Genomic DNA, 27,415 nt, shown 5'->3' on the forward strand with positions numbered 1-27,415 from the left:
AGAACCCAAACAGTCTATACAAATATTTTAGGTGATAGGTTGTTTTTTTTTTGGGAAATAAGAAAAATCCGCGATAAGTCAGCAATTATGTTACTTTTAAGATTAGAAACAAGTCTATGTTTTTTTTTAGTGAAAACAAAAATGATGGGTCACCCTAATGAAATATGGTAAAAATAATGAATTTGGGATGGAAAGCAAGAATAAAGAGTTTTCATAAAAAAAAATTTAGGTGAAAGGGTGTTTTTTTTCGAAGAGACAGTAAAATCTGTAATTGGTCCCAAAAACCCAATTTATTCCAACGCCAACGCAAGCTCGTTACAAGTCTTGCCTTGTTTCCATTTTGTTAATCCTGCTTTTCAAAATTTCTAATGTTTTTATTTTAAAAATTACTGCCCTTAGCTTGAACTTATAGTTTTATGTTAAGTTAAAATAAATCTACCTTATTCCATCTTCTTTGGTGAAATTGAGCTGAAAATAATGTAATCAAACTGGATTATACAAAAAAATCTCTTAAAAATATCTACCTCAATGATTATTACATGAAAATTCTTCAAAGTAAAGTCCTTAAACACAAAAACTTCAGTCTTTCAAATAATATCTTTTTTTTTAACACTTACAATAACGAAAAATAAAACTTTTACCAAAAATAAAGTCATAATGATTTTAATTTTTAAATTTTTTTCTCTCTATCTACCTTTCCGTAGTCCTGATTTTATCCTTCCACTTTAACGTAGACTCTTCTTTTTATCTATTTCATTGCAGGATACACAGTCTAGTAGATGAAACATTTTGCGGTGTTGTATTGTGGCCATGTTCTACTAGCCAAACCCGCTGAACACAAAAAAAAGGATAAACTTTGCTAACAAAAAAAAAAAATACAAAACAAAATCTGTGCAGAACATAACCGTGTCCTTTGCCAACTATTAGCTATCCTTCCTTCCACCACCCATATCGCCGCCGGTCTCCGTTGTGTCGATTTACCTAAAGAACATTGTTACCTTGTTCTATGCCGTTAATGAGCAAGGTGCACTTCATAGTCGGTCGTGTACAAGCTTAACTATATATAAATGGGCTTCAACGGTCCACCGATGATGTCGTCCTCTTCGTCGCCCTCATGCCATTCACATAACTTCTATACAAGTGTTACGGGCAAAGTTTGATGTTTTTTTTTTCGTTACTATTTTTCCCCTTTAAAAGTTACACAACTATCGCTTTGTGCTAATTTTCTTTTTTTTTTATATATATATTTTCCCAACAATTTTCCATTGCTGATGATGATGATGGGAAATTGTTATTAAATTAAAATTGTGAAATAAAAAAAAAAATTACAAAAAAAAAAAAAAAACACTCAGTCCCCACAGCAATGAGTGTGATAATTGAGTGTAAATAAAGTGCAAATGTTTTAATGGCGTTACTGAGTTGCCTTTGAAAAATTCAATAAAACGAAAAAATAAAAATATCCTTTGCTGCAGCAAACGACGACAACAACGACACACATCAGAGCAACCCATAGAAATAACGCCGACGACGACGACAGCGACGAGAACGACACTTTGTTTCCGGTTCCTGTGTATTCGATTTTAATTCGATTACATCAGTAACGAATTTAGGGATATTGTCGGTCGGCGGCACTACATTGAGTTGAGGTGAAAAAGTGTCATCCTCATCGTGGATTGAGTAACTGCTGCTGCTGTTGCTCGAGCAGACAGAACAACACACCAACCATCATCACGACGACGACGACGACAAAATACGCCTGGGAATTTCATCAAATTTAGCTGTGAGAATACTTTTTTTTTTTCCCTGATTCATATGAAAAGGTAAGTGGGAACATTTTTTTTCCTATTTGATTTTTTTTTATATATATTTCTTAAAGCCCAATGGGTTATTTTAAAATTCAATTGAATATACATAAATTATTCAAATATTTAGGGTATAGTGTTTGCTTAAAAGGAATAATTGAATACGTACTTTTTTTTTGCATTGAATTGAAATTTGCAGAATTATTTATTGCCATAGGGGATTTTATTTCATACATTTTAATCGGCGGCAGTGGGAATGTATGGCAGATTGAGTTCTAAATAGATAACAATGGTAATGGTTTTGAAATTTAAAAAAGGGATTTTTTTTTCAAATTTAATTTAATAAAATTAAAAATTTATTTTATTAAATTTGATAATTTTTAAATTTTTAGCAGGTAATTTAATTTTTCAATTAGAAATGTTTTTTTTTTTTTCAAACCATTTTTTCGGTTTAATTTTTTTCTCAAAACAGGGATGTTTTGCTGTTACTATGAACAGGATAAAAAGCATTATTTTGTTATAATATTGATTTCCAGTTTTTTGATGATCTCATAACAGTTAGGTAAATCGAGTGAAACTAAACCAAAAATAATAAAATGCACGACTGGGTCGCACGAACTTGCTCTTGGAGTTAAAGTTGCTTAAATTTTTAAGACTTTTTATATAGAAATTTAGAAAAAAAATAAAATTCGTTTAAAAAAAAAATAAAATAAAATGTGAAATTGAATTGCCCTCCAAAACAAGTATGCAGTTTTGATTGATATATTAACGTGCATTTTAAGAAAAAAAATTTTCAAAATCGTTAGAGCCGTTTTTTAAAAAAACAATTTTTTATAAATAATTTTTTGGAAAAAAAGTTTGAAAATAAAATTGGTATGCCATTTTGTAGAAATCACTAATCAACATCTAAAAACAAAATTTCAAAAAAATTCAATGTCCCGTTTTCGAAAAATTGATTTTTCAAAAAAAAATTTTCAAAATTTTTTTAAAAATCCAAAAATTATTTTTTTTAAAATTTTATTTTTGGTTTATATTTAAATTATATAAATGCTTCTTCACAAAAAGTTTTGTTGAAATCGAATAAGAACTTTCGGAGATATTCGAATTAACAAAAAAATGGTTCTATGGCAGGTACCGTTAATAATGATTTTCGAAAAAAAATTTTTTCATTGAAATATAGACCTTAGCTCAAAACTAACATTTGAATTTTTTAAACAAAATCGTTAGAGCCGTTTTCGAGATATTTTAATTTTACTAAAATCGGTATATGACAAGTACCGTTATTTTTGGTCCAAAAAAATTTATTCCAAAAACCCCTCTGAAAAGTCGCCAAATAACGCTACATACCAAGTTTGACATTAATCGGTCCATCCGTTTAGGCTGTAGGTTCTTATACAGACAGACAGACAGACAGACAGACAGACTGACAGACAGACAGACAGACAGACAGACAGACGGACTTCCGGGACCCACTTTTTTGGCATTGTCTACCATCGTAATGTCATGGAAAAATGTTATCTCAACTTTTTTTTTTGTACGAATGCATAACTTGAATACGAATGCATATGTTTTGAATACTACTTTTTTTTTTTTTAAAGATGAATAACTATACTACACAAATGAGAAATTTCAAAAAAAAAAAAAAAAAAAACAAAAATTGTGAGAACTGGACTTATGTTGTTTCTGAAATAAACGATTCAATTTATTGGTTATCGAATTTTATATTCTCGGTTAAAATTTGTCTGAGGTTTTTTGACCCTTTGGGGTACCAGGTCAGCTAAAAGATCATTCAAGGCAAAACATTAAAAAAAAATATCTCATTACATCTATTGGACATTGACGCTTATCGTGCTTTTTGATTTTATCCATAAAAGCAGAAAATCTTGATCTTGTTCAGCCATGGAGGATTTAATCAGCGAATTTGCCTAAAGAGAAGGAAAGTACTACTTTGATAAGTTTTAGTGCAATGAAACTTATTGAAATAAGTGTTTTAGTTAAAAAAAAGCTTTTTAGGCTGTGTCCAAGTCTAGGAGATAAAGGGGGCTCCTTAAAAAAAAAAATTGGATACAGGGCCCCCAAAGGGCTAGCTACGCCACTGAATAAAATGCCCCCGAACTGTCAAACATCAGGAGTTTTAGCCCTTTAAGATTAATAATAATTTTCATGAGAGTACAAATTTTTTTAAATTAATGTAACCGTATCTTTTTCTTGAAAATAGTCATATTAGAGAGTTAAAAAAAAAATAATTGAAAGCTTATAATCTGTGACTTTGTCCCAATTTATTCACACTTCATTAAATTTAAAGCCATTTAATGAAGGAAATTTAAAATTTTTTATACGATTTGACAGATTTCGAATTTTTAATGAGACTTTAAATATAGTGGAGAGTGAATAAATTGGGCCTAAATAAAATGCGAATTTACCATTTAGAACAGAAAATTTAAAATTTCTATGCGATTTGATAGTATTCTTATTTTTGAAGGACACCTTAAATATAAGTTGGGCTTATATCCAAATATGATGCATCACGCATCCTCTTATACCTCTTATCAAAAATAAATTTTCATTTTTTGTTGATTAGGTATTTTGTTTGTTTTAAAAATGAAAAAATGTGTCTAATTCATTTAGTATATTAACCGGATAACATGATTTCTCAGGTCCAATTTTATATTTTGAAGACCCTTATTAGGCCACTTCTTGTTGAGAAACCGTATTTTGTACGGAAAATAGTCGGTGCCACACCAACCAATAATTCCACAGAAAAGTAAAGCAAAATTAAAAAAAAAACTTGAATTAAGGTTTGGCTATCTTTACTTTATAGTTGGCACCTCCGATTTTTGTACCAATTATTGGCACCCTTCATGCAATATAGCATTTCACAAAAACTACTATGCCCAGGAACAAAAATCATGTTTTTTTCATAATCTGTATCAATTCTCTACAATTCTGTATTTTTATTTAGGTCTATTTAATTCTCAGTTCCTTTTAATTAGTAAAAAAGTAAAGCCGTTCTTAGTTCATGAAAAAAGTGCAAAAAATACGGTGTTCCTAAGGACACTGAATTTGGTAACTGTCCGTTTTTGATTATTTTTTGAGTTTTTGGATTTTTTTAGTTTAAATATATAATAAATTAAATATTTTTAATTGTTTATTATATGAAAAATATGCTCAAATTAATTAAAAAGGGGTGTCAATAATTGGTCCCATATAAAGTAGTGGTTTTATTATTGGCAGGGGGTTGCCAATAATGCGTGCTTTGGGACATCAATCGTTGGCACTGCCAATAATTGTACCTTTAAGACTGCCAATAATTACACCGTGTATCCGTTACAAGTTTAAAAAGAGCTCAAAAGGATTGATAGATTTGCCAAAAACTCCTTACAGACAAATTGTACGTGATTTCCTAGCCCGTTTTTATTTTATTTTAATATCTTGTTCTTAACGGATATCTCCTATATAAAGTTTTAGAGATATTGCAATTTTCTCGAAAACGGCTCCAACGATTTCGATTAAATTTGGCGTACGCAATGTTCTAAAAAAATTCTAACAAAAAAGCGTGTTTAGGTTTTCTCAAAAAAATTGTACAGCAGAAATATAACGTTTGTCTTTTTTGCGAAAATGACATAATTTTTAGTTAAATCTAAACTTAAAAAAAATTTAACTTCCAAAAATTATCTAAGATAAAGGTATGTAATTGTAATGTAAGTCGTACATTTTATTTACTTTTTTTTTTTTTAATTGCGTTAAATGAAGATTTTTTGCTATATTAAACTGTTTTTAACTAAACTTTGATAAAAACTATCATGAAAAACACTTGTATTTCTTTCAATTACGCTATTTTACTTTGCATTGTTACAAAAACAATAATTGTAATTTAGAAATTTAAAAATAATAGCGGACTGGCCCAAAAGTTAAATATTTTATTTTTAAAAGGGTTCGAACACCGAAAATTAAGTTTTGAAAAATCAACAATTATCACAAAAAAAATTTCTCAAAAAGAAATTATTAAAATCTTTCCTAATGGCGGACCGGAAGTGAGTTTTCTAAACTTAATATTTAAACACAAATTTACCCATGAGAACCTTTATACCTTTCGCGAACCCACAACTCTAAGCTTCATTGTAGTAGCAGCCGTAACTCTTCTTCCATCTAATCTGTTAGAAGTGCTTATGTTAGAACACTTTTCGTTCTATAAATAAACTTAAGTTTTTTTTTGCAAACAAAAAAGTCCTCAAATACAAAATTGAATTACGAATTTCCTTTATATCATTTCCTTATTATTTAGTTTGGTTCCATTCTTTGAAGATAATTGCTGTAACCGATTCGTAAGCCCTCAAGCTCAAATAAGTCAATTGGTTTTAACCATACCTATACTAGAATAGGTACACTATGTGTCATTCGATTAGTGTCACAAACTGTTTTCCTTATTTTATGCATAAAAAAGCTTACTTACTATCAAATTGCTCCACATTTTTTGATAGCATATTTCTTTTGGATAAAATCGGAAGCCATTTTGCTTTTTTTTAATTTGATTAACTACGCTATTATTAGTTTCAATCACTAAATTTAGACTTTATTAGACTTATTATAGACTTTATTCACTTTTTTGCTATTTGTTTTTATTTGACACTAATCCATCTTTTGAAACAAATATCTGTCCCTATTCTTTCGACTCAGAGTGTAAAAATCATCAATTTATTCCTTCATGTGTCATCGTCGTTTGGTCATTAAATTCAAATAATAGATACATTTAATAGATACATTATATAGATACTTTACGTCTCTTTGAAATTCTATCGCCTCTTTCCTCCGGAAGGATTATTTCCAATTAGCCGCAACAAGGCCAAATCCGTAAGAGGATTACTTATACACCCCAGAAGCAAATTACCATGCAAATGTTATGTGTCCTTCATATATCCCTTTTGCCTTTCAATATATATGTTAGTTTGTATTGTATAAGATACTTTTGAATAGATTCCTTTGAAATCAGGAAAATGATGTCATCGATTAAGTTAGGTAGGTATACCCAAAAACCTATGCCCTCATATACACAAATGTCACTATTACATGTGCAATTATCATCCTGAATACACCCATTTATGACTCTGCAACAGGATGCAATATTAGAACAAGGACACAATTGTCCAACAATGTTATAATGCAAATCGAAAGTGAATCCTTAAAAAAAACCAAAACATTTATTATAACGCCGTCATCACCTCCTACTCTATTAAGGACACTATTCTGTTCTGTGTAAGGACACATTTTAAGCCTAAATGCACAAAACTGAATGGAACCACATAAAAACTATTACCACCTCTTCACAAATTCGATATTTTTTTTTTATATTTTTATTTGAATCCTTTTTTTTCGGGTGAGGAAGCTGCAACATTTCCAGGGGCTACCCAGCAAGCTTCTATAATATGAATAGAAAAGCCATAGCCTTGAAATCATTTACATATTTTATCTACGCTTGAATGCATTTATATGGAGCTCAGCTTTATGCAGAGCTGATGTTCATCGACCTCCAACAAGGTGCAGATGGAGGCCTCTTGATTCCTATGATGATGGTGGCCTATGGCCCACTCGTTTTCCTATAAGGATAACGATGGTGATGACGACGAACGCCAACGGACGTGCATAGCAGCTAATAGTACATGAACTAGTGGTTAGTGCGGTAGTGGTGGAAACATTATAGAGGCCGCAAAAGCATAGGGGTCTCTCTCGATCTGGCAATGTGTTTTGTATTCATGAGCAAAATGCATTTAGGCCACATTGTTCAACTCCGGAACTTGTGTGTATGTTTGATCAAGTCCTCTTTAGTTATACCTTTCGCATAGGTCAAAAGGTGCAATATTCAGAATGTATGATATACAAGAGAGATATAGGAACTCTTGTTATAAGGAAAAGGGCCTGACTTCTATTTGATTAATGGTCAAAAGGAATGAAACCGAACACAGGACTTTTGGCTTGAAGAAGAGTGAAAAATGGTTTTGTGGATGGTAAAAAGGCTTTTTGTGGTGGTTTTCTTTTTTTTTTTTTATATATATTTTTGTAACTTGAATGAAGTGAAGTAGAAACGAGAATGAAAATGAAAAAAAATAGTAAATGAAGTGGTACATACGAGTAGACACTTGTTTGCTTTGAATATAAACCTAAAGTGTCTATATGCATGAGTTTGGTTGTTAATTCATGCATAAAAGAGTCTTTTCAAATGCATTAAAAAAAAAACATTCGTTTCACTTTTTTTTATCAAAGAAAAATTAAATCGAGTTTTAAAGGATGGGCAAAGCTACATATATATTTGCAAGTATTTGTTAGGAACTTTTCGTTTTAAGGTTATGTATGTATATGCCCAGCAAAGGTTTAAAATTGTATATTAAAATTTACGTGAAAATAAAACTAAAAAACTGTCAAATGTTTTTTATTTTATTTACACAAAAAACCATTTCCGGTAAGGTTTCAAAAAATATTTTCCCTTTAAAAATAATAATGGTTTCACAAATGATAAAAGCCTAGAGATACATCAATATTTAAGCAGAACCCATAACGTCGATAAATAAAAAAGTGTTTTATTTTTATTTTTAATAAAAAATATTTGGATATGATACTCAGGTGTTTACCATCAGTTAACATTCTGTCAAACACTGTTTTATACCTCTGTTATTAATTGACTGAACAAAAAAATAAAAATAAATATTTTTCACAGTTCGAATGAATGAAATGTGTATTGCATAGTTGTTGACCACTGACCTATTTATTTTCGAGAAGTAAATACAATAATAATGGTCCTATATTTTCATTGAACTAGTAACTGATGAAAATATAAAAAAATATCTATGAAATTCACAGAATATAATTTAAAAATGTTCATGATGGAATAGAAATAAATTATAATTTAACTCATTCTAGTAGTTAAAATAAAATAAAGTTGTCAAGAATGGTAAACTATTTACAAAACACAGGTATTGTAATTTTGTTTACCAAAAACAAACTTTCTTTTAAAGTCCGTAAGATAACAACTAACACGTGTATAAGCTCTAAAAATAGTAGGTTTTGATTCTATTAATTTAATGACAAAAAAAAAAATACATTTTTTGTTTCAAAATAGATAAAGATAATCTTTTTCAAACTTCAAAGTTGGAATGTGGTTCCCTAGAGAGAAAATTATTTTTTTTTAAGACCAGAAACAATCTAAACAATTTTCAAAAACCGCTCTAACAATTTTGATAAAAAAATTGTTTCTCTTTACTCTATTTTCTGACGTTCTCGTGAACGACCAACCCGATTTCAACAAAAATACAAAATTGTTTTTCTAATTTTTCTATAATCTTTGTATAAAGCAGAATTTAAAAAAAAAATTAATATGAAGAAAAAAAAATCTAGAGGAGTGAGAAATGGTGTATCCCTTTTCGAAAAATTGATTTTTTTTTGTAGAGAATTATCAAAATTTTTGGTTGGAATTTGAGGCGTGTTTTGGAACAACGTCAGAGAAGTAAAAAAAAAAAAACGATTCTGTAGGTACCGTAAGTAAAAAAAACTTTTTTTCACCAAAAAAAAAAATGCACAAAATGCACAGTAAAGTGCAAATTAAAGTTTAAAGTAGGTAAATAGAAGAAGTCGTTTCTGAGATAATTATTTTTTTTTTTCCAAAATATAGTAAGAAAAAATCCAAAAACTTCTTAAAAAGGGATTCCAAGAAATGATAGAAAACAAAAGTTGGAACTTAATTGACTCATCCATTAAGGTCTTTTAAATCCTTTTAAAGTCAAATAATCAATCAGAATTATAGGACTAGATTTTTACTTCGAATATTCGAATATACACTGCCGGGCAATAGAATAAGTTCACCTTATAAACGACCAAGACAACATTTTTTCTCTTGATTTTTTTGCTATAGATAGATGAGATCAATTTATGAATAACTGCATTTAAGCTATAACATTTCGTTTGAACGTTGTACACGTGTTGGGGCTATGACAAAATGATGATTTTGGGTAGGGAACATTTTTTTTTTTGACAATTCTAAAGGTGCCAGGTGAAAGATGAGAGAAAAAAATATTAAGTGTCTGATAAGGATTTTTTTTTCCAATACTCTGTGTTTCAAAATATGAATTTTTGAAAAACAAATTGTTTTTTAGGGGCATTTTTGGATAATTTTTGATTTCTAGCTATTTTTTGGAGCGCTCAAACTAATAGGACATGTAGGTTTTGGCTTTATGCATACATGTGCAAAAAATTGGAATCGTTTATTGAGTTTTGACTGAATAACGGAAGAAACAAGTTTTTAAAAAACACGTTTTTTTTACCGTTTTTAAGCGATTTTAAACGTTTTGTATTTTTATCTTTTTTTCTTTAATAAATACAGGAATAAAATATAAAAAGTAATGATAGACCATGACCACGACTAAATGTGTGCGAAGTTTCAATCATTTTCGTAAACACAATTTTGATATAACGGTAAAATAAAATTTTAGAATTCAACAGGTTATAACTTTTGGCCAAGAGCAGATAGAAATTTTGTTAAACTTTTATGAGCATCCTGATACAATTACCTTTCATTTGGTATATCACATATAACGGTAGACTAACTACAAGCTACACAATGTTAAATCAAGAAACTTGCGAAAAACCTCAAAAAACCAGTGGAGATCTGTATTGCCCCCCGAACAGCCACCAGTGTGGGAAGTACCGTAATCTCAGTCTGGAAATTCGACATGGTTGACTTTAAAAAATTCTAACTTCTCTTGTAGGCATCTTTGAAATGAGATTGATACGTCATATGAAAGGTGAAATAATAAGCTTTTACATAGTTTAAAATTTTGTATAGGTTGTCAAACAAAAAAATTGATTCCATAGCGTGAGAACATAAATGTTTTTTTTGCTTTTTTTAATGAAATTTGATCGAGTTCAAAAAATTCTAGCTCTTTTTGTAGATGTCTCATAGACCTGATCGATATATATATAAGCTAAGACAATAAGCTTTCAGATGGTATAAAAGTTTTTATAGATTGTTAGGGAAAAAAAATGGAATTAATGACGTGAGAAGATAAAAATTCATGTTTTCTTTGCTTTTTGTGATGAAAATGATTGTTTTCAATAAATTATTTTTATACTTTCTGCGCAAAAAAAATCAAAAATGGTTTTATTCTTTTAAAATGCATAACTTTTTTTTTGTAAGCTTTTAAAATAAAAAAATTAATATAAGGAAAAAATAAAAGAAGGTATTTTTTTTAATTTTTTCTTGTAAATCATGATTGTGTAAAATAAGTAAACACTTCAATTGATTCATTTTAAACAAAAGCACACAACCTGTTTTCTGATGACGTTATCACGTATAAAATCATTGTACGTAAACCGGCTTTACAGACAACCTCTTTTTTTTTTTAAATTCAACAAATATTAAAAGAAATATTTAATGCATAAATTTTGCATTGATTTTTTTTAATAAAATAACGGTGACCTAAATTTGTCTAATCAAGAATTTCGAATTTCGTATCTATTCGTCAAACAGATTTATATGCTTTCACGCAAAACTTGTTACTTTCCGTTAACCGTAAGAATTCCAAGATCCCTATAAAAATCTTGATTTCTAATATATAGATTGTAAACTACTATTAAAATTTGTATCGTAGGTGTAATAAGAAAAATGTTTCAATATCTACTAAGCTTAGAATGTTGACCAAGTATAACCAGAAAATTCCTCTTTTTCTTTAAAAAATACATTAACTTAACTTAAAAAGACTTTAAATTTCCTCCAAAGTCAATCATTCAATATGTTTCACAATTTAGATAAATCTGGTTTACAAAAAAAAAAAAAAAAATAGCATTTTTCAAAATCCATCGAGAGACACTTGATAACAAAACCACAAAGTAATTACAAAACATGAAAGACTTTTTTATTTTCAAATTTTTCAAAACCATTTTTCCCAACTTTATCATGTTTCATCTAAAACCCAACTGTGCATATTGAAAATTTTTATGAAAAGCCAAAATTCCCACAAGCCCCTCGACACTCTCTCTCAACTACTCGATATGAGTCCTTTCGAGTGTTGATTTATGAAGATTATCCCCTGGGAAGGAAGAGAAGGAGAGTACACACACACACGGTACACAGGACCACAAAGAGCGAAAATAATCATTTGTTTCAATTAAACGCGCTGCACACAATCCTTCCATTGTGTTGACAGAGGCAAAGAGTGAACAAAAAAAAACAAGATGAAAAAAGTAGAGGCAAAACAATATAGTACGATGTAATCTGCATGTAAACTACGTATGTTAGTTGCATCCTTTTATACCACAAACAGCTTCCTTTTCAAAGAGGAAAGAGAAAGGAGGGGGGGGGGGTTAGGATATACGCTCCCAGCCTCATGTGCGATTATTATTAATCTTAAAAACGTTTGCACGTATTTCCTATAATAATGGCGTCTATAAGGGAAATTCCATACACACACACACACACACACACACACTCATAGTCACATTGGTAGAGAAAAATGATGATGCCGATGGCGGGCAAGCAACAGGGAAGAAAAAGCAGCAGCAAAAATCACTCATTCGAATATTGCATTTTCGAACGAAGCAAATCGAGTGTATCCACATGAATGCATCCATGCAGTGCAGTAGAAAACCACTGTACTCTCTCCTCTCGATGCAAGATTAAGGATTACTCCAAACGAGAAGCCGCAGTTGGAGAGCGCATAGAGGAGTCTATGAGTCATAGCTAGGAGCCAGGAGGCCACTCGTAGCATCAGCAGCAAAAGCATCAACTTCTGAAAGATTACCATTTCGTTTCGTTTCGTATTTTTTTATGTGTTGATGATTCGTTGGAATTGTTCTATCCGTTCGGCTCGCGCGCCTCGACTTGTTCCTTCCTTCTCTTGTTCGTCCTTGGTAGCTTTAAATTTGCATGAATGCGGCAATTGTTGCGTGATTTCTCGATTTGATCATTTTTGGTGCGGAACATGGTTCATGGACACACGACATGGCATCACATATGGACGTGAAATGTGAAAGAAAACGTGTGGGTGCGAGTGTGGCTACCACCGCACATATCGCATTGAAACTGGGAAGTATAGAACGATTATACAGGATATGTTATATGAATGCTCTCCTCTTTCTATACTACTCGGAAATAGTGATGTGACATGAGGATGTGTTCTATGTGATTTTATTGTAATTTCGTTTTTTTTTTATGCGCCCCGGCTGGTGTAGCTGGATGGTATAACTGGAAGCAACTGGCATTCTATTGATGACACACACAATAATGGGGATTTATGAGCGAAGCATTTTGGGGTTAAAAACACAGTAAAGTTGGGAAGAAATAAAGACGATATGATGATGATAATGATGATAATTGGGGAAGTGAATGGAGCTTAAAGTTGAAAATTGATGAGCCAAATTGAAAGCTGGAAACGTTTGCAGTTAACGTGTTAGTGTTTTGAAATATTGACGTAAATTACCTCTTCATTTACTACACCTGAACCAAAGATTCCAGAACAATTTTTTTAAAATGAGGTATGTATATATAAGAGGAAGCATTGGACGTTAGGCAGAATAACTTTTTCCATTGCAGAAATCCAACTATGTTAGTCTAAAAAGTCTAAAAATCTCTTGGTATAAGCTACACCCTGCCTATATTTTTCAAAAAAAGAAAATAACAAAAGAAATGTTTTAAAAAAGAGGTTGTGTGTAAAGCCGGTTTACGGACGATGATTTTGCGTGATAACGTCGTCAAAAAAGAGGTTGTGTGGTTTTGTTTAAAATGAGTCAATTGAAGAGTTTAATTTTTTCAAACAATCATAATTTACAAGAAAAAGCTAAAAAAAAAATACCTTTTTTATTTTCTCATTATATTAATTTTTTTAATTTAAAAACTTACAAAAAAAAAATATGCAATTTAAAAGCCAAGTATTTCTTCTTTCATTTTTAAATTTTTATAATGCGCAAATAGTATAAAAATAATTTATTGAAAACAATCATTTTCATCAAAAAAAAGCAAAGAAAACATGAATTTTTATATTCTCATGTCATTAATTCCATTTATTTCCCTAACAACCTATAAAAAATTGTATACCATCTGAAACCTTATTGTCTTAGCTTATATTTATTTCCATCAGGTCTATGAGACATCTACAAAAAGAGCTAGAATTTTTTGAACTCGATCAAATTTCATTAAAAAAAGCAAAAAAAACATTTATGTTCTCACGCTATGGAATCAATTTTTTTGTTCGACAACCTATACAAAATTTTGAACCAGGTGAAAGCTTATTATTTCACCTTTCATATGACGTATCAATCTCATTTCAAAGATGCCTACAAGAGAAGTTAGAATTTTTTAAAGTCAACCATGTCGAATTTCCAGACTGAGATTACGGTACTTCCCACACTGGTGGCTGTTCGGGGGGCAACAGATCTCCACTGGTGTTTTGAGGTTTTTCGCAAGTTTCTTGATTTAACATTGTGTAGCTTGTAGTTAGTCTACCGTTATGTGTGATATACCAAATGAAAGGTAATTGTATCAGGATGCTCATAAAAGTCAAAAGTTATAACCTGTTGAATTCTAAAATTTTATTTTACCGTTATCTCAAAATTGTGTTTACGAAAATGATTGAAGCTTCGCACACATATAGTCGTGGTCATGGTCTATCATTACTCAATATATTTTATTCCTGTATCTATTACAAAAAAAAAGGTAAAAATAAAAAACTATAAAAATCGGTTAAAAACGGTAAAAAAACGTGTTTTTTAAAAACTTGTTTCTTCCGTTATTCAGTCAAAACTCACTAAACGATTCCAAGTGTTTGCACATGTATGCATAAGACAAAACCCTTCATGTCCTATAAGTTTGAAAGCTAAAAATCAAAAACTACCAAAAAATACCCCTAAAAAACAAGGTGTTTTTCAAAAATTCATATTCCGAAACGCAGAGTGTTAGAAAAAAATCCGTATCAGACGCCTAATTTTTTTTCCTCATCTTCCACCTGGCATCTTTAGAATTGTCAAAAAAAAATTCCTGTACCTAAAATCATCATTTTGTCATAGCCCCAACACGTGTACAACGTTCAAACAAAATGTTATAGCTTAGTTTAAATTTTTTTTAGAATTTTTCCTTAAATGCAGTTATTCTTAATTTAGTCTCATCTATCTATAACAAAAAAAAGTCAACTCTCTACAACTTTGCGTTTAGATTTTAGCCAAAATTTCATCTTTCCGTTTTACCCTTGTTTACCCTATTAAATGACGGAATTTTTAAAAATCCATCATTTAGATTAAGCTTGAGGTTATTATCTTTCAAATAAGCTATAGAAGACTTTTGTATCTCTAATAGTTTATTTTTAATTTTGAATTGAAATTTTTTGCCGTACTGCGAAAGTGCGAGAGTGTAACGTTAGAAAATGGCGTCACTTTTTTGTGGTGGCTGCCATGGTTCATCGATTTATAAGACGTTATCACGTCAAAAACTAAAAATAAAAAGATGTTGGCAAAACACCAAAAATTAATGGATTAGTCTTTGAATTGCTTTAAAAACTCAAAGAGCATAAAAACCCAAATTAAAAATACTCAATATATAACATAAATATAATTTTTAAATAAATAAATGCATTAACTACACTAGTTTACAAGGCTTTATTGAAGAATAAAAAAAAATGCTTATCTGAAGGTTTTCGGTATGTTGAACTCGAATCCGAAGTGAGAAAAAATAAATCAGCTCCCGTTTTAGAAAAATTACAGTTAGAAAATTAAAATTACTACTTTTGACCTTATTCTTTTATGTAAGGAAAATTGTTTAAACAAAAATCCGACAATTCTGTTCAGATTCATACAAGAATCAGAAAAAGTATAAAAACTAAGTTTTTAAAATAACCTTACAACAACTAAGATCTAAACCTGCTACCTACTTTTGGGCTAATTTGAGTTAGATATACAGTTTGAAAGGTCTACGGAAGGCGCATCATCTGGCATGAAAATATTCTTTTAATTCCACCTGGAATATTTTTGTTCTCACGGAATAACATTTTCCCCTGACTGGTTTTTTGTTCTTCACCAAAATTAAAGTGAAAAAAGAGCTGTTTCGAGCTGTTCAACAAAATTGAGGTTCAATTGCCTTTTGGCCCTTGTACTCCAGTCAAAGCGTCATTTGACCTTGCGCACAGAGGTACTGTCAGTTTTTATTTCATGGATCGATAGGGGTACATTTGAAAGGCTTAAACCCAATTTCTCACCACCTGATCATTCCTTTTAGCGGAATTATTCACAAAAATGCATTTTTTGTGATATATTACTTCTAAGCGAATATCTTTGCTCCAGTTCGTCGTAGACCAAAAAATAAACATGCATTCTCTTCCTTATAATATTTTCTATGGTTGTATATAATTTCATTGTATTAAAATGAGTAACTACAAAATGGCAGCCAGTTAAAGTCAAATTCTAGTTGTTAAAAAACACATTTTCGTTTTTATTTCGAAAAAAGTTTATATTATGGTAAACATTTTTCTAACCCTTAGATAAAGGGTTTAATAAGCAGGGTATTTTTCCCAGAATGTATATTCAGACCGAACTTTCATTAATACTTCTGTTATCCAGACTTGGAAGAAAACTGTAACTTGTATTAAACTAAAATTAATTATATTTTTAATTGCAAATATCAAAAGAGAAAAAGAACTTTTTTATATATAAAAGATGGCTGCAAAATTAAAACTAGGACCTTCCAAGATTTATAGCCATAGACCTTTTTTTGACCTTATTAACCGCCATATATACGAGCTAATCTCATTTCAAGTGAGTGATAAAACTATAAAGTGGTTAATTCTCCGGTTTTGTACAGGATTCATTTCATGAAACATTTAATTTCTTAACAAAGTGTGATGATGCCCAAGGTAGCTACTATCTTCCAAGCTTGCTTAAATTTTAATACACATCTAATAGGTTATAACCTTAACTCTCCTTTCGGACAATTTCAAGGACACACCCTTTACCTAATTCATTGAACATTGAAAACCCGATTATCGTTAAAGGTCAATCTAATAGTAATGTTTTCCATCCCATAAAAATCCCATTAACTATCCCAAACTATATATTATAGCCTTAAAACTAGTGTGTGTAAAAAACATACTTTTTCTTTCTTCATGTTTCTTTATAGTACAAAAAAAAAATGTAGAAAGAAGAAAAAAATACATATTCTCAAACAATTTGTGGTTTTATTGACATTGCCTATACACATATTAGAGAAAGCCTTTCGATATTCTCTATGTTGGCCAATAGAGATACAGATTGATTGAACCTTGAGTAAAGTTATGGAGGCCAAGGGTATATAAAAGATATATGTACAACAAAGGGACAAGACGAGGTCGAAGTCATTGTAAATTGGTTTCAAGCGAACTGTGTTCCAAAACAGGCCGGAAGGAACCTCCAGCTTTGTAAATTTCCGATTTCACTAATACAGTCATACACTATCATACACACACACATGTATTCGTGTGTGTGTATGAAAATGATTTTATTTAAAATTCCATTTCTCTGAAACGGAAGTATGGCGCGGGCTTTTGTGTTGCCCTGTAGAAATTCAGGACACAAAAAAAAATGGAAGGATTTTTTTTACCTCTCCTCCCTTCTTTATATCCTACCAAGTTCTTAGAACTTTCCATTTATAGTAAAAATATGTAAATTCTATGCCTGGCTGGTTGGCATACACGAGATACGAGATATAACATCACACCGAGACCCCGAAGTTCTTCTTTCGAGAATTCAAAATGAGATTCATGGGATAGAGGTATGACGCAGAGACCCAAAGTCCTGAAGCTGAATATAAGGATGTTTTGAATTCCCATTCAAATATTCCAGGCCTGAGAGTGGGGTATAGTGAATCAGTTATACTCAATACTTCTCGTCCTCATACATATATAACTGGCTACGGCTTGGTTGGGGATGGCGTATATTATTGCCTGTTTGTGTAATCGAATATGTGATCGAATGTACCTATGGTTTTGATTTGAATGCATTCAGATAGAGTGTATAACGGGATTTCGTAAGTAGGTATTGGCACATAGAGTCAGAGAGGAATATATAGGCATATTTTATTATCTATTTGTCGAACTGGAAGACAAGAGAGTTTTCAAAATTCAAAAATAATTGTATAGATAGGCTGTTGATTTTTATCCATAGAGACAGACAGACACACACAAATTGTTTGCAATAAAGTCAAAGTTGTACAAGATTGCATGAGGAATTTAAACAGAACACACTCGTTGATAGAGAGAGAATCAATTGCTACTCATGTTTTTGTCTAGATTCTGGGAATATCATAGATATAATAGTAAATTTGGGGGGGAGTGAAAATGAATTTGGAAAATTGACTATAGTTTTCAGATAAATTGTTTTGTTAAAATGTATAACAGCATGGGGCATTTGAATGGAAGATAGTTTGCATTTCGAACAAATTCGAAGTCAAAGGAATTTCAATTATTGAACTGACATATGCTCATACATATGGAAAGTATCATTTTTGGTTTATTAATTCCACTGAGACTGATAATGGAAACTATATATTATTTTTGAAAATTGGTTTATTATTTTTAGAGAGAAACTAGGAGTTTTAGGCAGCATTTGGAAATGAGAAAATTTACTAAAAAATTGTAGGTACTAAAAAAAGAAATATGAATAAGTATCAAATATATGAATTTTGTTTAAAAATTTAATGAGAAAGGTGGAATCTATTACTGTTTGTGAAAAAAAAAATAACAATATCTATTAATGCTTTTATAATTCAATGAAAAGGCATTTTTAAGAATAGAATATAAAGAATTGAGAAAAAATATGAACAAAATAAAGTTCGCTGCTCAGCTCTTTTGTTTAATTAAGGTCAATTGTGGTTGCTTGTTGTGTTATTCCGCTCATATATGTGTTTTAAAATTTTAATCATAGATATAACACAAAACACAGTTAAATATATAATTCTCATTGTTTTTATTACTTTTTAGTCTTGATGATTGATAATGAACCAGGATTTTTAATGATACGATGAACTTTTATGCATGTCAGCATCAAAAGCAACTTTTACTGTCTTTAAATAAATTAAGAGTTTGATTATATATTTTTGCTTGAATTTGTAGGTCCAATATAAAATTAGATATGGTGACAGTTTTAGTTGAAAGCTTTGGGAACGGGTCGTTATTCTGTACCTATTCCAAAATTCTGTATGACCAAAATTCTGTATCTGAAGAAAAAATTCTGTATGAACATAATTCTGTATGCCATTATTCTGCTTTTCTATTATTCTGTATTTCAAAATTCTGTAAATCCAAAATTCTGTTTTTCAAAATTCTGCAAATCCGATATTCTGCTTTTAAAAATTCTGTAATTCTAAATCTCTACATTGAAACATGTCCCTTAAGTAAGCAGAGCAAGTACCCCAAAATTATATCAAGTGCTCCCCTACTTTTGGAAAAACTTAATGTTATGCTAACTCGATTTATAGTTAGCAGAGCAATTAGCAGAAAATGCCTTAAACTGTTAGTAAAAAATTCGGGTTATAATATTTAGGTGCCAAACAAAAATTCAAAAAAAAATTTTTTTTTACAAAAATAATTTTTTTTCTGTGATTTTCGAAAAAAATTTTTTTTTTTAAATTATCTTGAATAATTAAGTGCTTAACTAATTTGAGTTAAGTACAAAATTTTAAAAAAAAATTCCGAGATTTTCCATTAAAAAAACAATATTTTCATTTTCCATACAAATTCATGTTCTATTAACTTGAATTTGTTTTTTTTTTTTTTCAAAAAATTCCAATTTTTCGAAATAATTGGACATAAATAATTGAATGTTCGACTAATTTGAATTAAGCGCTCCATTTTCCGATGAATTTTCCGAGATTTTCATGTTCTGCTGGCTTGAACTTCATTTTTCTCAAAAAATTCAATTTTTTTCGACAAAATTCGAATGGAGTTATTAAGTGCATGACTAATTTGAGTTAAGTACCCTATTTTCCGAAAAGTTTTCTGAGATTGTTCATTAAAAAATTTCATTTCATTTCATGATTTGATATTTTCCATTTTTCTGAATTCATTTTATATCACGATTAACGCATAACACTTAACTTAAGCTGTCGAACGCAAACTGCTTCAAGGTTCTGCATAGAAAATATCAAAAATCTGTACTCCAAAATTCTGTAAATGATAAAAGAAAAATTGTTTTGATAATGAAAAAAGTGCGCACTTTTTTCATTATCAAAACAATTTTTCTTTTATCATTTAAAGAATTTTGGAGTACAGAATTTTGGAAATACAGAATTTTGAAATCCAGAATTTTGTGTTTACAGAATTTTAGAATACAGAATTATGAATTTACAGAATTTTTGAATCCGAATTTTGGCAAATACAGAATTTCGACCCCAACCCGAAAGCTTTATTTCCATGTTGAATCAATTGAGTGTAATTTCTTTTTGAAGTTTTATCATGAAATTTTTAAATTTTATTTATACAAATATGTTGTGTATTTATGTATGTATTTCAACGAATTCATAGTCAATTAAAAATGTAGCAACAGTTTTTCTTCATTTTATTACTCGAAAATAAACAAGTCATTGGACACAACAAATCAATATACATTTTATTCGTTCGAGCTGCGAAATATGTACTATATTTATTTTTAACTTTTTTTTGCAGACAATTAATTACATATATGAATACCACAGTGTTTTACTGATTTTTATCTGATGGTTAACAGCTGAGTATCACATATAAATATTAAAAAAAAACAACAAACAAATATTTTTTTTTATTTATCGACGTTGCATGGTTCCACTTCAATATTGATGTGTCTCTAGGCTTTTATCATTCCTGAAGCCATTATTGTTTTTAAAGGGAAATGTTATTTTGGAAAATCTTTTAATCACTGAAACCTTACTAAAATGTACGACGGAGTCACAAGTGGCTACTTGTTCTTATAAAAAAGTTGCTTAGAATATTGAAACTTTTTTCGTAAAAATTAATTAAAAAATATTTTTTAATTTAATTTTATGAGAAAATTAAAAAATAAAAAAAAAACAATACATAATTTAAATTGGTTTCTAAAATATTAATTATTATTTAAATATTTTGAACTCCAAACAAAGTATGCAATTTAATTTCTAGTCAAACAAGGAATAAAATATTTTGAAATTGTTAGGAAAATAGTTTTTTTTTTATAAATAAAAATTTTCAATAAAAATTTTGATTAAAAATCGAAAAGGAAATACTTATTGATCCATAAAAACAATTTGAAACATTTCATTAGTCCTTTTTTGAGAAGTTGAATTTTTCAAAAAATAAATAAATAAAATTGAATCTTTTTACTAAATCTTTAACTAATGAAACATTTTTTTTTTTAATTTCCAATTTAAGACCATAAAGAAACATGGTTAAAAAAAATTGTCACTGTTGTCGACTTGTAATCTTCTTCTTTTGTATAAATTACAAATTTGTGCCATTTTTGAAGAATGCATTTACTTCCAATTCTCATTCCCGCGTCTGGACACATGTGACCAAGTAAAATATTGTATTTACATTTCGAGAAATTCAAGAATTTTATTTGTTAAGAGACTTCAACACACTTCATAAATTATTTGTTGGCTTTCTGATTTCAATTTATAAAAAAAAAAAACAAAAAAAAAAACAGCTACATTTTAATTTTAAAAATTTTAAACTCTTTCAATTATGCAGAAGCAATTTAAATTGTCTCTGATTTGCATAAACTTACACACATCGTTTCAATTCTTTTACATTTAAACCCTGAATCTGAAAACTTACAGCGAATTATACCATCATTACCTGAATAAATGATTGAAAATAAAAAAATCTCCTTTTCCTTGGTTGTTCGTTTAAATGATATACCTACTTATACCCTGAATCTGAAAACTTACAGCGAATTATTAAATCATTACCTGAATAAATGATTGAAAATAAAAAAATCTCCTTTTTCCAGGTTGTTCGTTTAAGCGATATACCTACATTATACATACCAACAAAATAAATAAATAAAATTTTTAAATGTAAGATAAATTGTGAAAATTCATTGATTTTCCTCAAGAGATAAGCCCAATTAAGCCTTCGAACAACTTCACATACAAAATTCATATCCACTTATTGCACTTTTGCTTCATGGTTTCTACCCGTCAAAGCTTTTTTTTTTGGTTTTGTTGTAAATTCATGGGAAAACACCAGAATCACCCACAACGACACCCATGTAATTCGTCTTGTTGCTTTTTATAGCAAGGATGTCAACGAGAGCTTAACTCCTCTCAATTTGGCGCCAAATACATATAACAACATCGCCATTTTGTTTGTTTGTTTTTGTAACTAGTCTTTTATAAAATAATTAATAAAATTCTTTTCGTTCAGGGCCGTAACGAGAAATAAGAGTGCTCGCAGGGCCCTATGATAAATAGGGCGCCCAGTTTTTATTCGATGTTTTTCTTTAAATATTTATATTTGTCAATATTATATTTAAGATAGACAAAGTCGTCGTTACATTTCTAACATCAAAAGAGGCCCAAGTTATAGCTGGTTTAACTCAGGTTTCTGGCGCCCTTTTTGCTCAAGAATCTTTAAGGCTTTATGAAAAAAAAAACTCTTTTTCTATAATTCATGACAAATTTCAAAAATCAAAAAAAGTTTTGGGGGCTTCCAGGCAAAAGGACCCGTAAGATATTATGGCAGTCCGCCCTGAAAATATTTACATAGCCATGTGTGCATATGATACATATATGAAACCGTTCAATAAAACATATAAAGCGAAATGTTACTGTTTAGAGAGATTAGTGTGGTGCCGGAGAATCCTTTGACGTCGACAGACTTATCGGCTCCACTTGATAGTATTTAAGGGAGCTCAATATATTTTCGACTTCTCTAATAAATGTTTAGGTACAGCCTATTCCGCCATTTAGTTTAACGCAAATGAGGGTTATTCTCTTTTCTCCGTTCCCAAGATCTACTTGAGAGGATATGATGCTTCCAATGCGACTCTCACTTTCGTCTATAATAATCTTTTAAGAAGGGTTTGTAGTTGATTCTTTAAGAAACTCACTGTTGGTACAATTAGACACATCCTTCGTGAGGGCTTTATGTGAAGACGTTATCGTAACATCAACTTAGACTATCCTTAAACTTAAAGGCGGTGACGTTTCCCTAATGTACTCAAACTGTCTCTCTCTCTCTCGCTCTTCTCCTCTCTGTCTAACCCACAAAATAATAAGAACTCGTTATTCATGAAGTTGGCAATGTTCTCTGGAGATGTTTATCCGGGTGGATTTAAGCTGATAAGGCAGCAAAGAGTAGGTTAGTTTTTTGTGTGCTAGGAGCTGATGGCGCGATGACAGGGCCTCTCTGTGCTCTTATGAGGTTTTTGCCATTTTTGAGGCATATCAGTTTTTTTTTCTTCTGTCGTTGCTGCCTTATTTTGGTTGCCTTTTTTTGAGAGGCCAATAAAATATACAATATACACATGGCTTCCAGGACTTTGACGATGACAACGAGCGACGTTGTGTCATTGTCAGGGGGTGTGGATGGATTCTATCATATTATTGCTTTTGCGGAGAGGGGAATTGCGGAAGAATCTTTGAAAAAAAAAAAAAAAAATATTCAAATAAAAGCCAACATGCATGCGGAGCCGAAACACCACACAGTCAATGGCTATAGCTAAAGGCTCTGAAAGCGTAAAAGCCATCGAGGACTATTATACAAGGACTATACGATGATGACGATGAGGACGACGCTAAGTCGAAGAGTCAGTTTATACGAATTGGTTTTTTGTGTTATTGGATTTGCGGGTGGAAATATTATGTCGGCAGCAGAAATGTGTGGTTTCGAGAGATGGGATGGTTTCTTCTGAAGTTGAAGTTTGTTTTTATTTTTGTTTTTGTTGATGTGTGTGTATATGTATATCAGATCTATCGATTAAAGTTAGTCGTTCTGTTTTATTTGATTTTTATTTTTTTTTTACTTTTATTTATTTGGAATTTTGTGGGAAAAATACTTCCACGCCCAAAAAGAAAAAAAAAAAAAAAACACACTCGCAAATGGGCTTGGATTGAGAATTAGAAATGGATAGAAATAAATCACAAATCACCACGAATTGTGGGTGGGTAAAAATGGGTGATCAATTTTATTATTAGATGGTTTTTTTAATTGTACATTGTCTATAGTAACTTTTGTGTTATGAGGCAAAAGGATATTTGCAAATTTGTTACTTTAATGTAACAAAATTATTGATTTTTTGTATTCGGAATTACGTGCTAAATAACTCTCTATAAGGAGTTTTTGCGCCAAATATGGAAAAATATTAAAAGCTTTTAAAGCAAGTATTATTTTGACTAATTCAACTATAGGTACTACCGGCTTGCGCGCATTTTCATCTAAAGTTGAAATAATCAATTATTCCAGTATCTACTTAATTTAAATTTTTTACCGTGGTAATAGTACTGTAGTTAAAATTAAAGCTATTAATTTTTTTGTTGTATATTGTATACGTTTTTTCATAAAATGTCACACTCGTTGCAAAAATATCACACCTGTTACATTTTTGAATTGTTTTACACCTTTTTAAAAATTTATTTTGCGCACTCCATATTGAATTTAAAATTCTTGAAGTCACCGAAACAAGCTAAATTGATTATTTATTGTTACACACTTAATCTTAAGAGTGACGTTCCAAAAAATGCTAGCAAAATGTAGTTTTAAAAATGAATTTAAAACAAAATATATATGGCATTAAAGTTATTATAAATACCACATTTAGTAATAGTACACAAATAAGGAACAAAAACTAAGTAACTGTGTCACACCCGTTACGTTTTTGGTTAATTTGACCATACCACGGTATCTAAATTTATTCAAAATTCTCTTTAAATGTTATAATAATTCATAGCGCATTCATGGTGTTATTTTTATAAGAGTCTTTAAATTATTACTAAAACTGCTTGCGTCTCAGAAGGGTACAACATCAGCTCCGTGAAGCCAGAACTGCGACCTCAAAATTTTTGAACCAAATTTGTCTAATTCGTTTGTCCACCATTTGTCCATGTTTGTCCACCCAAAATTTTCGTTTGTCCACCCTTCAAAAAAATTTTAGAGCAAATTCTTTTTTTTTTATAGGAAGTCTGAAAAATTGTCTAAAACGCTCAAATTTTGAGATAGACGTATAAAACCAACTGCAATCGTTTGTCCACCTCGAGTTCTATATACACACCAAATATTATCGTTTTTCAATTTAAAAAACAAATTTTGCAGTGAAAAATTAAAACTCCCCTAAAATCCCCAAAAATCAATTTTTTATCAAAAATTCAAACCGCTGTCGTTTGTCCACCTCGAGTTCTTTACGTATACCAAAAATCATCGTTTGTCCACCCTCTGTTTAGGAGATATTCCAAAAAGAATTTTTTATAGCAACTCTCAAAAAAGTACGCATACACCACAGTGTACCTCTACTGAAAATTAAAAAGTCCTCAAAAATTATTATTTTTCAAAAATTCAAACGGCAATCGTTTGTCCACCTCGAGAAATGTATACAAACAAAAAATCATCGTTTGTCCACCCTACGTTTAGGAGATATTCAAAAAACAAATTTTGTACTGAAAAATCGAACAAAAATATTACGCATACACCACAGTGAAAATTTCAAAATCCTCAATATACAAAATTTGTTTTTTAAATATCTCCTAAACGTAGGGTGGACAAACGATGATTTTTAGTATACGTGTAGAACTGGACAAACGACAAAAAATTTGAAATTTTGAAAAAAGTCAATTTTTGGAGATTTTTTGGGACTTAAATTGATAAAATTATTTATTGCAAATAAAAAAAAAATTTTCATTGAAAATATATTGATTACTGCAAATACAAAATAATTTTACAAAAAAAAAAAAATTCAATAAAAAATATATGCATTCCATATTTTGTTCCACAATATACGTCGAATTCCTTCCAATTTTGAATACTTTGTGTTATTTAGTTATATTTTTGTAGGCATTTATTTTTTTTTTAACTTACTTATTGCATAATATCTGAAGAATGTTTTGTCAAAATTTCAAATTGATTGAATTTACTGATGAAGGTTATATATCTACTAGTTTTTCAAAGCTTTAAAACATTTTTGCCATATTTACGCTTGCAAAGTCCGTGTCACTTATAACTTTCAAACTGATGCTCCCGGTTCATTTGAAATTATCTGAAACTAAATTAAAAAACAATAGATTTATTTTTTAGAATTGATATGGAATAGTCAAAATTTTGATTTTTGACAAAATGGCGGCTTCCCGAAGAAAAAAACTTTTCTTCAAGAAAAAAATCGAAATATAACTGTCAAAAGCTATGGGGTAAATACGAACATTTAAAGTACTGTAAACTAAACGACAAGTGAACAAGAAAACTTCAAGAGAAACTTTCATGTATAATCAGCGCAACTACATGTTTGTAGAACATTTTTTTTTCTAAATCCTACTGTTTTTGAGATAGAAATGAAAAACCCATTTTTGTGACCTTTGACCCATTATAACAGGTTTAACGGACAGAGGAACTTTTAGGACTTGTCACATATTATTAACTACCTCAAAACCAACCTGTGTAACCAAAAATCAGCGTGTTACGAATTTTTTCATTGAAAAAGTCTATTCTTCCTGGGCTATAATATTTTTCGATCATTTCCTGAAAAATCTATCTAAGATGATCTTGTGAAAATTTTAAACCGATCGATCGGTACAAAGGTTTCGGAAAAACTTTCCTCACTGAATTTTTAAAAATACCGTTTCTAGAAAAACGCGTTTCAAGTTTTGGAATCCATTTCAACTAAGATAAGACGTCTTTACAAATACGCTTATTTCTCACCAACTATTTGCCTGATCAATTTGAAATTTCCAGACAATATTCTTAAGTATATGTAAATACATTCAAAATATGCAAATATATATTTTTTTTACCAAGACTAGAAGTACCATTAGTTTTAGTAAATACATTTTAGTATGTCGTCACAAAAAATCACAAAAACATTACCTTCTTTGGTACGAATTAACCCCTTAAATTTTGCTCCATTAAAACTAACGTTTAAAATTTTAAAGTTTTGATTGCTCTTCATAGCTCAACTCAAATAAATACAAATTAAGAGTCAACATTTCTTGAACGCAGTTTTCGCTATGTTATCTAAATAACGTTCCATCAAACTTGTAAGACCATAAAACTCTTTTACTTCTATTTGCTTATGCCACCAAACAGTATAGTTAAACTACATTTGTCACGTTTCTAACACTCTAACGACTTAATGACTTACCCCAACCAATTTTATTTGTGTCAATTTTTGCCTTTATTGTTAAATAACTGCAAATGTCTTGACAAAAAACAAAATATTGTCTCTTTCACCGCGCATCAAAATTAAACTGTTGAAAATAATGCCTTAATCATAAAAGTCATGTGAATCATGAAATTCATTGAACACGCCATATCTAAGAAAGACGACGACGTCAAAGTCTTTAACCATACGAGAATGAAATACAAACAAAAGGACGGAAACAAAAAAAAAATAAAGCCGACAAACGTGCTCCCAATTCTCGTGCTGAATTTGTGAAAACTCACGTAATTTAATAGTTCCAC

General features: G+C 30.1%; 1 protein-coding gene across 2 annotated transcripts in view; it reads left to right on the forward strand.

Annotated features, from left to right (window-relative positions):
- Positions 1 to 872: 872 nt before the first annotated feature.
- The window catches only part of LOC129905381 (inactive dipeptidyl peptidase 10), a 162,299-nt gene continuing 135,756 nt past the window's right edge, over positions 873 to 27,415 (forward strand). For both annotated transcript variants that reach the window (XM_055980857.1, XM_055980858.1), the window contains exon 1: positions 873 to 1,820. The gene's annotated coding sequence lies outside the window, so the exon portion shown is untranslated. The remainder of the gene's footprint in view (positions 1,821 to 27,415) is intronic.

Source organism: Episyrphus balteatus, chromosome 1 (genome assembly GCF_945859705.1).
Source record: "Episyrphus balteatus chromosome 1, idEpiBalt1.1, whole genome shotgun sequence".
Classification (NCBI taxonomy): domain Eukaryota; kingdom Metazoa; phylum Arthropoda; class Insecta; order Diptera; family Syrphidae; genus Episyrphus; species Episyrphus balteatus.